Source organism: Triturus cristatus, chromosome 2_1 (genome assembly GCF_964204655.1).
Source record: "Triturus cristatus chromosome 2_1, aTriCri1.1, whole genome shotgun sequence".
Taxonomy (NCBI): Eukaryota; Metazoa; Chordata; class Amphibia; order Caudata; family Salamandridae; genus Triturus; species Triturus cristatus.
The window spans coordinates 816,318,241-816,333,223 of NC_140581.1; positions in this window are offsets into that span (position 1 = coordinate 816,318,241).

A 14,983-nucleotide genomic window follows, 5' to 3' on the forward strand; every position below is an offset into this window, starting at 1 on the left:
ACGGTCTTTTGTACGATTCGTACGGAAAGAGGCTTTCTGTACGAATCGTACTTCCTAGGTTGTACGGAAAGTTTACCGGGTATGAGTCGTACGGAGAAAACGCTCCGCACAACGATTCGTACAGCCTTTTTCCAGGATTGGAATCGGCACCTAAATGTTTTAAGTGTTACCACTTTATTCCAATCAAGATGGCTTCAGGAGTGCCATACTTTTGTCATAAGTAATACTGTTAGCGCTATAGTTGTTTGTTAGAACCCTCTGGGACATTCTGTCATTGGGCTATACTTGGGCTACATCTGGGTGATATTTGGGCTAAACTTGGGCTCTTTTGTCTCTGGTGGCCATTTTGGGAGACTTATTTGTTATGAAGTTTCCTAATTTCCTCATTTACTACAGTCTCCTCAGGAGGAAATACTTTCAGTTTTACACTTTGATTCCATCAAGAAGGCATTCAGATGTGTCACACATTTGCCATAAATTCAGAATGTCAGCACTCTAGTTGCTTAGTAGATCGCTGTAGTAAAGCTACTGCTCACCAGGGAAGTCTGCTGCTGGTATTGAAAGTGCATGTTTCAGTCTGCATGTCAGAATCTTTTAATGAATTAAAAGAGGATTTGAGAAGTCACTCAAAATGTGCCCTAATTTTTCTTTCTGCAGCACTAATCATACTTTCTATGGCAAAATGAACCCCCTCATTTTGTTCCTTTTTAAATTAAATATTTTAATAGTTACCACTTTATTCCAATCAAGATGGCTTCAGGTGTGCAATACGTTTGGCATAAGTCGGACTGTTAGCGCTCTAGTTGTTCTTTAGAACACTCTAGGAAGCTGCAGTAGAGCACAAAGGAATCAACTGACAGTCTCTGCCCTTGTTGGATGTGCATGTTTTTCTGAGAATGTCAGACTTCATTCTCACATGACTGAGAAAGATAATGTGAATTTACAGAAAATATGCTCTCAGTTTAGCTTATAGATAACCTTCCAAACCTCTGTGGGAAAAGCATGAGAAAATAGTTTTCTCTCAAACATGATTCATGATATCAGAGCAGAGGGCTTTTTCACATGGTAAAATCAACTTAGAACACACCACAATTCCTAAAATGAGTATGGTACCATCAACAAATGATTTATAATGTAACTAAAGTCTTACAACCTTCTATTAACTGCAATGCTTTTTTAATGAGGTGCTATCATGTATATTGGTCCCAAGATGGCTGCCAACACTTCTTGGATGAAGTACTGACAGCCAATCAATTCTCACAATGAGATGTGTGGTTAGGCTCTGCCCAGATATATCTATCTTTTTAACTCTAATTTTCTCAGGAACTACTTAATGGATTTACACCATTTAAGCAAAAGGCATGAGTCTGAGCTGAGGACTACCTCTTTGCCAAATTTGGTGTAATTCCGTTCAGGAGTTCGGGCTGTAGCTGCGTCACAGGTCCTATGGGAAAATGCATGGGGAAAACATGTTTTGGGACCCCCCTTTTTTCTAGGCCCCCGTTTGACGAATCACCGTGAAATTTTCAGGATAGGAGTGGGCCGGAGCTGGCCAAAATATTGGAAAATTTTGCAAAGATTCTTCAATCGGCGCCAACGTTATTCCAAATAGAGTGTAGACAGCATTGTCAGAGGCATACCAGGCCCTTTGAGGTGCAAGGAAATCTCCTCGGCCTTCCCCCATTGCAGCACAGGTCTACCCAGCCCTTTCCTGACCCACCTAGACTATCTGGAGCCACTCCTGCTCCCCAGCCTTCTGTCATCCAAAACCCAGACAGACAATCCACATTCCATCAGAGGCACAAGGGATGACTGAGCAAGAAAATAACTACTTTCTAAAAGTGGTATTTTCAAACACAGAATGTAAAGATCCCCTTCACTAAAAGATGCATCTTTAGATTCTGAGTTTAGGCATACTAAACTTTATTTTCCTACCTAATTCCCTGGGCCAGTTATGTTTATAAAATGTTATAAACAAACTTCCCATTCTGTCCTATGGGGACCAGGTAGCCTTGCAATAGCGAAAAACAAAATGGGCTGTAATTCGCTACCAGAACATGCCACACACTGCATGGCATGTCCTACCTTTCACATACACCGCACCAGGCCCACAGGGGTACCTTGGGCCTACCTTAGGGGTGGCGGACATGTAAGAAAAGGCAAGGTGGGGGACTGGCAAGTGTGGGTACTTGCCAGTTGACATGGCGGTAACAGACCACACACGTGCTCTTCGATGGCAGGCCCAAATTACCTTTCACAGGTCGTTCTTGCGGGCAGCACAATCCAGTGCTGCAGCCCACCAACGGCATTTGATTTACAGGACCTATCACACGCAGAGCACTTTACCAGGGACTGACACATAAATCAAAGAGGCCAATCATGGAAACACCAATCCATAACACATTTTACCACAGGAGCACTTGCACTTTACCACTGATCAGCAGTGAGAAAAGCGCACAGAAACACTACGCCAGCAAAAACAGAGTCATAACCTGGAGGTCAGAAAGCAAAAACTCAAGGGAAACACGCCAAAAGATGCCAAGTCTAACACATGTCCCCTCCAGCTGAAAGTAAGGTGAACTACCCAACCTTCTGGGAGTTCTCTTCACTAAGGCAGAAGAACCTGGACAGACCATCTGCATTGGCGTGTTCTGTGCCAGGACGGTGTTCCACCTTAAAGTCCATCCCCTGTAGGGAGATGGACCACCTCAGCAATTTTGGATACTCACCCCTCATTTACATTAACCACCTGAGGGGCTTGTGGTCTGTCAGAACCTGGAAGTGAGTCCCAAACAGGTAGGGCCTCAAAATCCTTCAGTGTCCAGACCCCAGCGAAAGCTACCCTTTCTATGGCACTCCACCTCTGTTCCCTGGGGAGTAGTCACCTGCTACAAAAGACTACAGGCTGGTCTAGGCCCTCTTCATTGAGTTGTGAGAGCACCACTCCACACCATGCTCTGAAGCGTCAGTCTGCACGACAAATTCCCTGGAGATTTAGGGTGCCCTGAGCACGGGTGCAGTGCACATGGCGACCTTCAGGTCATCAAAAGCCTTCTGGCAGGACTCAGTTCAGATCACCTTCTTGGGCTGCTTCCTGGAAGTCAGCTCTGTTAAGGGGGCAACAATGGTGCCATACCCCTTAACAAACATCCTATAGTACCCGGTGAGTCCTAAGAAGGCCCTCACCTCTGTCTGGGTCTTGGGGGGCTCCCAAGCAAGAATGGTGTCAATCTTGGGTTGTAGGGGTGCGACCTGGCTGCTTCCTTCCTGGTGTCCCAAGTACACCACCGAACCCTGCCCTATCTGGCACTTACTGGCCTTGATCGTGAGGCTTGCCCTCTGCAGCGCCTTCAACACTTCCCCGAGTGGTTGCAAGTGTTCTCTCCAGCTGGAACTGAACACTGCAATGTCATCCAGTTAGGCGGCACTGAAATCCTCCAGCCCATGCAACACCTCGTTGACCAACCTCTGAAAGGTGGCAGGGGCTTTCTTCAACCCTAAGGGCATCACCCGGAACTGGTAATGTCCTTCTGGGATTGAAAATGCTGACCTCTCCTTGGCCCCATCGGTTAAGGCAATCTGCCAGTACCCAGACGTTAAATCAAACGTGCTGAGGAACTTGGCAGCTCCCAATCAATCAATGAGCTCATCAGCTCTGGGGATAGGGTGTGCGTCAGTCCTGGTGGACGGCATTGAGCCCACGGTAGACCACAAAAAAACGCAGTTCTGGAGTGGCACCGGGTGCAGCAGCCTTTGGGACCAAGACCACTGAGCTGGCCCAAGGACTGTTGGAAGGCTTGATCACCCCTAACGCCAACATCTTAGAGACATCCTCTTTAATGCTGGCCTTGACCTGGTCAGTCAACCTGTAAATCTTGTGGTTCACAGGAGGGCTGTCACCGGTGTCCATGTCATGGGTATACCAATGAGTAACACCTGGAGTCAGGGAGAACAGTGGGTCAAACTGTCCCAACAACTGGTGACACTCGCTCTGCTGCTCTGGAGTCAGTGTAGGGGAGAGGATCACACCTTCCACTGATCCATCATACTCCTTAGTGGACTGGAGGTCAGGGAGAGGTTCACTCTCCTCTTCCACCCCATCATCTGTCGCCAAGAGCATGCTCACTTCGGGCCTCTCGAAGTGGGGCTTGAGGCGGTTCACGTGGAGGACCCTCAAAGGGTTCTGTGGAGCCCACAAATCCACTAGGTAGGTGACATCACTTATGCGCTCCACCACCTCTAATGGCCAGTCCACTTGTCCTGCAAGGCACAAGGTTTCACTGGGGCCATGACCCACACTATCTGCACAGGTTGAAATGCGAACAGAATAGCATTCTGGTCATACCACTTCCTCATTTCTTCCTGGCTTGCTTTAGGTTCGCCTGAGCGAGTTTCCTGAAGCGGGCAGTTTGGTTTCTGAAGGCCAGCATGTAACTGAACACATCCTGCGGAGTTTTCCTGGGCGCTGCCTCCCAGCTTTCCTTCATCAAACTCAGAGTTCCTCTCACAGGGTGATCATACAGAAGCTCAAAGGGGCTGAACCCAAGAGACTTCTGTGGTACCTCCCTGTATGCAAAGAGAAGGCACGGCAACAGGACGTCCCACTTACGCCTCATGGGTTCTGTTAAACCCTTAATCATGCCCTTCAAGGTCTGGTTGAATCTTTCCACCAGACCATTACCTTGTGGGTGGTAAGGGGTGGTGAACTTGTAGGTTACACCACACTCCTTCCATAGGGATGTCATATACTTGGATATGAAATTGTTACCCCTGTCAGAAACCACCTCTCTGGGGAATCCCACTCGGGAAAAGATCCCCATTAACGCCCGGCCCACCACTGGTGCCATCGTTGTCCTGAGTGGGATTGCCTCCGGGTACCAGGTGGCATGGTCCACCAAGACCAGGATGTACCTGTTGCCCATGGCTGTCTTGGGATCCAGTGGCCCCACAATGTCCATCCCTACCCTTTAAAAGGGTGTTCCAACCACTGGAAAAGGTTGGAGAGGAGCTTTGACCTTCCTCCCACTCTTACCACTTGCCTGGCAAGTTTGGCAAGACCTGCAATGTCCATCTGACTGCCTTCGTATTTGGAGCCAGAAGAAGTGGGAGACAAATGTCCTGCCAAAGACACGTCATGAGCCAGACCCAGTAGGAAGGTCCTGAAGCACTGGGAAACCACCATGGCATGGAGCGGCGTTGTCGGGGAGGCCAAGGTGTCATCGTGAAGTGCGGTGCCCACCGGTGTGAGCAGCGACTCAGTGACGGTGTCCGCAGGCGTCGTCGGTGAGACCAGGGTCATGGTGCGGCGTTGCGGCGGTATCCGCTGCAGTGCCTTCAGGACACAGAGTCGGCAGCGGCATCGTAGACGGCGTTGGGTTGCTTTTTCTTCTGTTGCAGCACAAAACACACAATCCCCAGTGCTGAGGGCAGAAGAGCTTGAAGTCTTTGCTGTTCCTGAGACTTCTTGAACAGGGGGCAAGCTCTACCTCAAGCCCATGGAGAAACCCACAAAGTAAATTGCAGAAAGCTCAGTCCAGTCCTTTCACTGCCCAAGAAAGAAGCAGCCACAGCAGGCCAACACAGCAAAGCACACAGCAATGTGGTAGTTCCTCCTCACAGCTTCTCCAGCTCTTCTTCTTGGCAGTCTTCTTGGTCCAAAAGAGTTCTAAAGTTCAGGGGTCTGGGTCCCAATATTTATATCCCAAAATCCTTTGATCTCTGAGGCAGAAAGTGTCTATGCCCAGCCAGAACCAGTTCTGCCTTCTCTGGTGTGACTTCCTGGCAGGTGGTGGGGATGGCATTGTCAGAGGCAAATCAGGCCCTTTGAGGTGCCAGGAAATCTCCTCCCCCTTCCCCCATTGCAGCCCAAGTCTACTCAGCCCTTTCCTGACCCACCTAGACTATCTGGAGCCACTCCTGCTCCCCAGCCTTCTGTTATCCAAAACCCAGACAGGCAATCCACATTCCAGCAGAGGAACACGGGATGACTGAGCAAGAAAATACCTACTTTCTAAAAGTGATATTTTCAAACACGGCATGTGAAAATAACCTTCACTAAAAGATGCAGCTTTAGACTCTGAGCTCAGGCATACCAAACTTTATTTTCCTACCTCATTCCCCGGGCCAGTAATGTTTATAAGATGTTATAAACAAACTTCTCATTCTGTCCTTTTTTTTGTTTGTTTGTTTGTTTTTTAATGTCCTCATACATGCCGCCAGGAACACTCTAGATGGGATTCGTCCCTATCCTCCAACAGGCAAATTCGATGGCGACCCTTCATAATGCCTATGGGGAAAAAGAAGAGTCGTCACAGAGATAAGACTGTACCCTTGTCCAACTCCCGTTCACCACATCCAGAAGGCCATTGGTTACTGGGGAGGACCGGGCCAACAGTCCTCTGGCATAATCATAGGACCCATTTTACCTCTCTCTCCAAGCCACCAACGCCGCCCATGTCTTGCAAATACTGGACTCATCACAAGCCATGTCTGAATGGCTAATAAAAATGATTTTTTTTAAGCAATCTGCAAAAGAGGGGGGGGGGGGGTCTGATTTCCAAGCTCTACAAATTTCCCTTCTTGCAATAATTATTACATAAGACACAAATCTCACTGCTAGAGCGTTAACATGATAGTTAGACATGAGACCAAAAAAGATTAGACTCGGGCTAACCTCAATCTGCTGAAGCAACACATCCTCTAGAAACCCACGTACCTCCTTCCAAAAGAGCTCAATACCGGGGCAGTCCAGAAAAATGTGCAGGTCATCAGAAGCCGGGTACTTACATCTGGGACAATGATAAATCCTTCCGGTTACCTTTGACAGTTTCCCAGGAGTCCAATAGACCCTATAAGCTGTGTAGAGATGATTCCTCCTTAGTGAAGGCGGTTTCACCACTGCCTGCAACACAGTAAAAGAATCGCACCAGAGCCTCCATGTTTGCTCAACATCCCCTACGAGGTTGCTGCCCCAAAGTTTCCTAACCTCAAGGTTCCCCCGATCCCCAGCATCTATAAGGGCCGAGTACCAAAAAGATACTTCCCTTTTCCATATTCCTGTTCTGGAAACTGAATCAAGCAACAGATTATCTTCACCATTCCCCCACGACTGCGTTGCCCACCAGGCACACAACTGGAAAAACTTAAATCTGGACAGTGTCCCGCAAGTTAGCCTTGAGATCGACTCCCAGCTGATCAATTGTGAGTCCTGCCATAGATCTCCCCAGAGTCTAATACCAGCTAGTCTGAGTGGTTGGCAGAGTTGGTCCTGAAGGCATTCTGGGGTGCCGGGAGAGCCCCAAATTGGAGCATGTAGAGAGTAATACGGGATTTTTGGAGCTCTTCTGAAAAACATCCAGTTATTTAAAGCAGCTTGCAGGGTCTTAAGTCTAACCTTCTTGTAGAACTTGGGATCCCCAAATTTATAAAGAAAAAACTCCTGCCCCAACGGGATATCATGTAACAAGGCCTGAAATAATAAACCAAGAGAATAGGAATCCGTTTTATTAGCCAGGATTCTAGAATTCATAAAATGGAAAGAATGGCAGTAAGACAGCAGGTCAGGTAGAGCTAGTCCCCCCAGTTTTAACCCTCTCCTAAGCTTTTTCCAGGCGATTCTCTGGGTTTTTGTGGTCCAAATAAAGGACCCAATTTTGCCCTGAAGTATAGCAATACCGGTGGTATTAAAGGATAGAGGGATTGAATTGAACAGGAAAGTTAGCTTGGGCAATATTATCATTTTAATAAGATTGACCCGCCCGTAGATGTTCAAGGGAAGATGAGCCCAGCGTGCCAACAAACATCCTACCTCCTTAGATACTTTCTTCCAACTAATTTTAGATGTATCTACTAACTTCTGGGCCAGATATATGCCGAGATATCTCATATGACTTTGGGTCCCCTGGATTTCAGTTCCACCCCATTATCTCGGTTTTTTCTTTATTGATTTTCTAGCCTGAGACTTTGCCAAATTCATCGGCCAGTTCAAACAGCCTAGGTATGGCAACTGTGGGATTAGAAGTATATATAAGGAGGTCGTCCGCATACAATTCAAACTTGAGCTCCAACTCCCCTATTTTAAATGACCTAATAAGGCGATCAGCTCTAAGGGCACAGATGAAGGGTTCAATATAAAGATCAAACAAGAGCGGTGACAAAGGGCACCCCTGCCTAGTACCTCTTGAAATACTAAACCAATCTGTCAGGGTACCATTGACTAGAACTTTTGCTCGGGGTTCAAAATAAAGGGATTTAACAGCCCCAATAAAATTTAAAGGCAAACCGAATTTTTGCAACATCTCCCATAGGTAAAGCCAGTTCACCTGATCGAACGCTTTGGCGGCATCTATTGCAACCAAAGCGAGCGGCAACCTTTTATCAATTGCAACATCTATTGCCCCTAAGGTGAGCTCGTTGAGCTGTCTCCCCGGTATAAACCCTCTCTGATCCGGATGGACGATGCTCTTAATAACTTTTGCCAGCCTTGCCGCCAATACCCCAGCAAAGATCTTATGGTCCGAATTTAACAGAGAGATTGGTCTATAGGCATCAATATTCTGAGGGTCTTTATTCTGTTTAAGAATCAAAGACACGGTAGCTTCGGACCATGACTGGGGGGAGCCTTCACCCTTCAGATATATTTTATTGAACAGGGACCTTAAGACTGGCAACACCTGATCTACTATCCCGAGGTATACTTCTATTGGAAGTCCATCCGGACCGCAGCCTTACCCCTGCTCATTCTTTTAAGTTGTTCCCTAATTTCGCCCTCCGTGATATTAGGACGCAGGAACTGCCTATCTGTTTCCGACAACTGTGGGAGACCCCTAGAGTCTAACCATCTCCCAACCTCCTCCGGCCTAGAATCATTATCTTCTTCATATAAACTGAGCAAGAATGATCTTGCCTCTTTCCTAATCCTATCATCATCGTATATCAAGGTACCTGACCCTCTTTGTAGCAGGCTCTTTATGTAATTTCTGCCCCTGTCTACCCTTGCCTTCCATGCCAAAAGGGAGCTGCATTTTTCGCCATAGGCGATGTGTTGTAATTTGCTCGCGTCCCATCTATCTTTAAGAATCTTATCAATATTGGACTGAAAATCGGCTTGAAGAAACGCCAATTCCCTTTCAAGTGATGGCATAAGGTTCCGGGCGGCCAAGGCTGCCTGTTGTAACTCGGCCTCCTTCGCCTTGATTTTATTAAGTCTATCTGCCTCAGCCTCTTTCTCAACTTTTCTTTTCTTGATCATAGCTGAGCTTAGTAGCCCCCTCAGATAGGCTTTATGGGTTTCCCATACTATCTGGTCGCTAGCGGTGCCCATATTCAGCCTGAGAAATTCCCCTATTTTTTCAGCAAGCTCGGACCACACTCCCTCCCCTAATAGGAGTGTCCTATCGAGAGTCCATCTCCTCTGTTGCTCTTTGTGCTTAAAATTAAATATCAGCTCGACAGCTGAATGATCAGACGGAATCGCTGGAATATACGTCAGGGAATCACATTCCGAGAACAGACTTTGATCAACCAGAAAGTAATCTATTCTTGAATAGTGTTTATATTTTTTGCTATAAAAGGAAAATTCCCTTACATTAGCATTTATTACCCTCCACATATCGATCAAATTCAACTCCTTGGTAATATTTTTGAGCACAGACAGAGTTCTAGAAGGAGTATTGTATTTAGCTTTCGAGGTACGGTCTAACTGTGCATCAAATACCAGATTAAAGTTGCCTCCAATTATAATTGGAGCAGATGAATTCAACAAACTAGCCTCCAGTTTTAGGAGGGACCCTGGGTTATCTTCATTGGGCCTGTAATAGACGGAGCAGACTATTGGGGAGCTACAGATTGTTATAGTAGCCGCCAGCCATCTCCCTGACTGGTCTGTATCCCATTTTTCAACTTTTATCCCGGCATTGCATCTTATAATTAGTGCTATGCCTCTAGTACAGCCCCTCTGTTTAGAACATAGGACATCCTGAACCCAGCTAAGCTTGCTAAACCCCTGTTGGCATTCATAGGCTTCAAAATGGTAACAGAAGAATGTGGGCCTCACTATTCTTTAAAAATTCACACGCCAGAGCCAACTTCCTACTGTTCCTTAAGCCATTAACATTCCAAGTTAGGAATTTGATTTTATTTAACCTACTCATGTTCAAACCAACGTATTACCCACCTGAGGCTGACGTAGTCTACTTTAGCTAGTATGAGGACAAATTTTTCCAATTTTCTGCCCCTTCCACCCCACCCTCCCCCACCCTGTGCGCACCACCCTCGCCCACTCTTGAGGAACCCCCCTCTCATCCCTTGGCGGTAAGAGAAACCGCCTTTGGAATCCCCCATGGAGCGGCCAGGGCATCATCCTCCTTAAAAATACCAACAGATGTGACCCCCATTCAAAAAAAAAAAAGAGGCAAAGGAGTCCTCTTACATTTCCCCTTCTCCATCCCCCCCTTTCTTTTCTTTTTTTTTCTTTCCCTTCTTCTTCCCCTTCTTCTCTTCTTTCTTCCTTTCTTCCTTATCTCTTCTTAACCCTTCCATTTTCAATGCTTTTTTTTTCCTTTTATTTATTTTTATTTTTTTTCTCCCCCTTTCCTTCCTCTCTTTTTTCCCCCTTTCCTCTTCCTTCTTCTCTTCCCTCGTTTCTTCTTTTCTTCCCTCTTCCTTCTTCCTTTCCTTATCCATAGACCGGACACCTACCCCTTCATCGGAATCAGAAAAACATCTACCTCTTCGGGATAACTAAAGTTATACATTCTATTTTTCCACATTACTTTCAACAATGCGGGATATTTCATCTGAACCTGCGCCCCCAGGCTTCTAAGTTCGGGCATTCTAGAACCGAGCTCCCACTGTCTTTGCGCTGCTCTCTTTCCCAAATCAGAACGAATTTGATACACCCCAGACTCATAATGAAGTGCCGCCCAGTCAATGCCCTCCCCAGGACCAAATCCTTGACCGTATAGGTCTGAAAGAAAACAAAAATGTTCCTGGGGGCTTTCCTATCCGGGTGGAGCTTAAATGGGTCCCTATGCACTCTCTGAATCTCAGACTCTAAGTCGATATCAACCCTAGCTTTCAACAAACCCTCCCTCAGTAGTTTACACACAAATGCTTTTATGTCCCCCTTCTCAGCTCCTTCAGGGATTTTGAGGATCCCTAGATTGTTCCTCCGTGCATGCATTTCCATCCTCTCCATGTCCATCTGTAGAGATCTATTTAAAGTTTTCAGGGCCTCTATGTCCTTTGTGTTCCCCTTCACAGAATCAGAGAGGGATTTGACCTCCAGCTCAAGAGTCCCAGTTCGCTCACAAATGTCGTCCAATTTCAACTCTAAGGCATTACACTTATCGTGGATCCCCTTCTGATTCGCCTCCGATATTTCAAACTTAGCCATCAGGTCGCCCTTCAGGGACTGGAGTAAGACCTCAAGCTGTGACTGACCACAGCCTGGCCCCCATCAATTGTGGCCCACGTCGTCGAATCTTCATTCGCCTTCCTCACTAACTGCCGAACGGCATTCGAGACCTAGCTGGTGAAACTGGCAAGGCTACGGATACAGGTGGGGGGGAGTAGGGAGAGTAGTAGGAGATGTAGAAACACCCATATCAGTAATGGCAGGAGCAGTAAAAGAGGTGCAGGACTGGTTTGGCACAGGGAGAATACCGCAGGGGGGAGACTCCAAATGAGATTCCATTAGCGCATCACCAGTATCTTCCCCCGCTTCGGAGATTTCAATGAGGGGCAAGAAGCGGTTTTCGAGAGAGATAGGAGGAGTGCTCAACAATGGGACCGAAACTGGCCCCATAGGCTTCACGGTCTGCTCCATAATCCTAAAATAGGATCTAAGCGAGGGAGTGGGTTTTAGAGAAGAGCGGGAGACTTTAGGCTCCCTTAGCTTCTTTGTATCAGGCTTAATGGGCTTCTTTTTTCATGGAGTCTTGGGGAACACCCCACCCGCCGTGGGCTCTGTAACATCCAGGTCCCTCTTAATCTTGGACACAACCTGGGAGCGCAACTGGTACCTATTCTTTACCGGTTTCATGGAAGGAGGGCACAGCCCTCCCTGAAACGTAGGGGGAATAGGGTCTAATACTGTCTTCCCCACACTCAATCTTCCAGGAAAGTCCAGCACCCTACTGAATCCTCCGGCGTCAATGCTGCATACAAAATCAGAGGTAGATTCAGAGGTAGATTCAGGGATAGTGCAGTCCCAGCCCAAGCATCCTCCCCCAGTCTGAACTGGCAACCATCTTACCGGGTCGCCCCCAGGAACAAACCCGCGCTGTAGCGCTGGCCCACAAAACCAACCGAGCCCACAACTCGCTCGCCGGTAGCTCACCCTCGCCACCGCCGCCCTGACCTGAACACAGAGCCGTGTCCACCGACCGCCAAAGCCGCGGTACACCACTGGCTTCACCTCCGGACCCATACGAGGTTCAGCTGGGATAGCTTTCAGCGGCAGGAACGCCCCGAGGATTGACCTCTGCTCGGACGCTTTTTTTTTTTTGCCGACGCAGCCTCCGGTCAGCAAAAAAAGGAAGGAAGGAACAAGCGTAAAATTCAGAAAGAGCAGGGAGATCAGCCCTGTTAACACGCTTTTCTCAAAGTGGGAATATGGCTTAAATTCTAAGAAAGAAAGATTCGGTCTGTTTCCCCAGGCCTGGCTGGCTAAATAATTTAGGGGCATATGAGCAACAACCGGCGATAATTATCGCTCAGCGCTCTTAGCGTGAGGATAATTATCGCCGGGTAACGTGGATTTTTATCGCTGAGATAGCATGCTATTAGCAACGCTTATCTCCTCAGCGATAAAAATCCTCACGCTAACTGCCTAACGTCTGATTATCGCTGGAAACCCAGCGATAATCTCACGCAATGTGGCGTTATCTTGCTGATAGGGACTCACAAACTTAGCCATGATATCCACCCTCCATAGGATATCATGGCTAAGTCAGTCCTGAAGCAGGCGTAAGGAAAGTAGCGATAACAGGGGTTATCGCTACTTTTCATGACGCTATGCTTCATAGCGTGGGGCTTGATGATAGGAGAAATGTCGCTTAGTGACATTTTTCCTGTCATGTTAGGTCAGGAAGGCCCACTTTGCATCTCATTAGAGATGCAAAGCTGGGCGTAAAGAATCCCCACGCTAAAGTAAGGTTTCACGCGTTAGCGTGGCCTTGCTAACTGGCGATAAAATTATTGCCGCTTTTCGGCCGAAAACGGCCGCAAAAGCGGCAATAATTTTTTAACGCCTGCTTGTAAATATGCCCCTTCGACCCTACCTGGTCGAAGAACATTACCTTCAGTTTTTTATTTCTTTAGAGGAAATTGATAGTGGACCTGTTCAATGCTTTTCTAGACCTAGTGATTAACATATCTATTTCACAAAAGCCAACTAGGGGAGCTCCTCCCACTCTGGGACCTACCTAGTATGTCTTGGAGGCCCTCTCTATAATTTACCAATTTGGGGGTTGACCATACTCAGAACCAATATAAAATTGGTCTGAGCCAAATTTGGTGGAGGATGGCCGAATCCCTAAGTCAAATTTGAAGATTAGAGGGGTGATTTGGGGAATTTTGAGCACCGATCTCAAGAATTTGTTCTCTGCCACTTCCAGTGCATCTATGTTACCGTGGCCCCACAATTCCACACCATAGATACCAACAGCTACAGCTTGGGCCTTCCAGGCTTCAAGAATAGGAGAGAATGGGTGGATGGAGGAGTTATTTGCGAATTTAAATAATGCTGCCTCCCTGTGTTTTAGGATGACGGTGCTTTTTATGACTTGATTTACCCAAGAGTTAGTACCGAAAAGGCAAATACTGAGATAGTTAAATTCATTCTTTATACGTTTCCACTCGACCAATATTGTTCCTTTAATACCACTGTGTCGGTGTATGGCCATGAGTTTAGTTTTGCTTTCATTTATCTCTAGGCCATGATCTGATCAAAAGAGACTTAACTTGCTCAAAAGGGTCTCTAGGCCCTTACGAGTCTTTGATATCAGAAGCATGTCGTCTGCAAACAACAAAGCTGGGATCTTGGTGTCCCCAAGAACCTGGGGGTCTTTGCAGGCCAGCAAGTAGTCAACGCATTCATTGATGAACAGCAAGAATAGTTAATCTACCACTCCCACACACATCAATATACACCTATACAACATTCTATCTATTGCAAAATGTCTATCATCCACTAGTAATTAAACACTAGCAATCCACCTACACCCAAGCATTCATCCATTAATGCACAAGCACTCATTCCTCGTGCTACTTCCTCCACTCACACACACCTGTATTTATCTAGCTTTAGCCGCACCCACCCATCTCACTCACCTTTGCATTCACAGACAACCATCCAATCATCTATTCAACTTTGCTAACACACCGTGCATCTGTAAGGTGAATGTAAGTGTGCATATGGGCATTGTCTGTGTGCCAGTGGGTGCCTACATCTGTTTTTTGTTTAAGCATCCAAAATTAACAACATACGTACATTTCAATAAAAAGCCCATACACCTATAAGAAGCCAGACCTTTGGCTTTGTCAGTGTCTATAATGGTAAAATTATATATCTCTTATGACCCCTAAGGAGGCTTTGAAGTGCTTTTTCGATGAGTAGCATACTAATCTGGAACCCAAGATTAGTAGTTAGAAGGTTAGTTCAACTTCTTTTTGGGGTGGCATTAGTTGTGTTAGGTTATCTGCTCTTGACTTCATGTGTGTTTGGCAGAGTTTGGAATGGGGATAGAATGATAAGAATAGATTTAAAAAGGAGTAGTATGTTGTTTTTGTAAATAGTGGTCTTGTGTGCTTGTTAATTGGGTGGCATCGCTAAAAAGGAGGTGTGGAAGTTTGAGAAGGATGTTTGGGAGTTCATTGTAGTCAGAAAGGTTTGGGATGAGTCAGAGGAGGGAGGGATGAAAAGGACAGGAGAAGTTTTTTAAAGTAAAATGTAAATAATTAATATGTGCATAGATATACA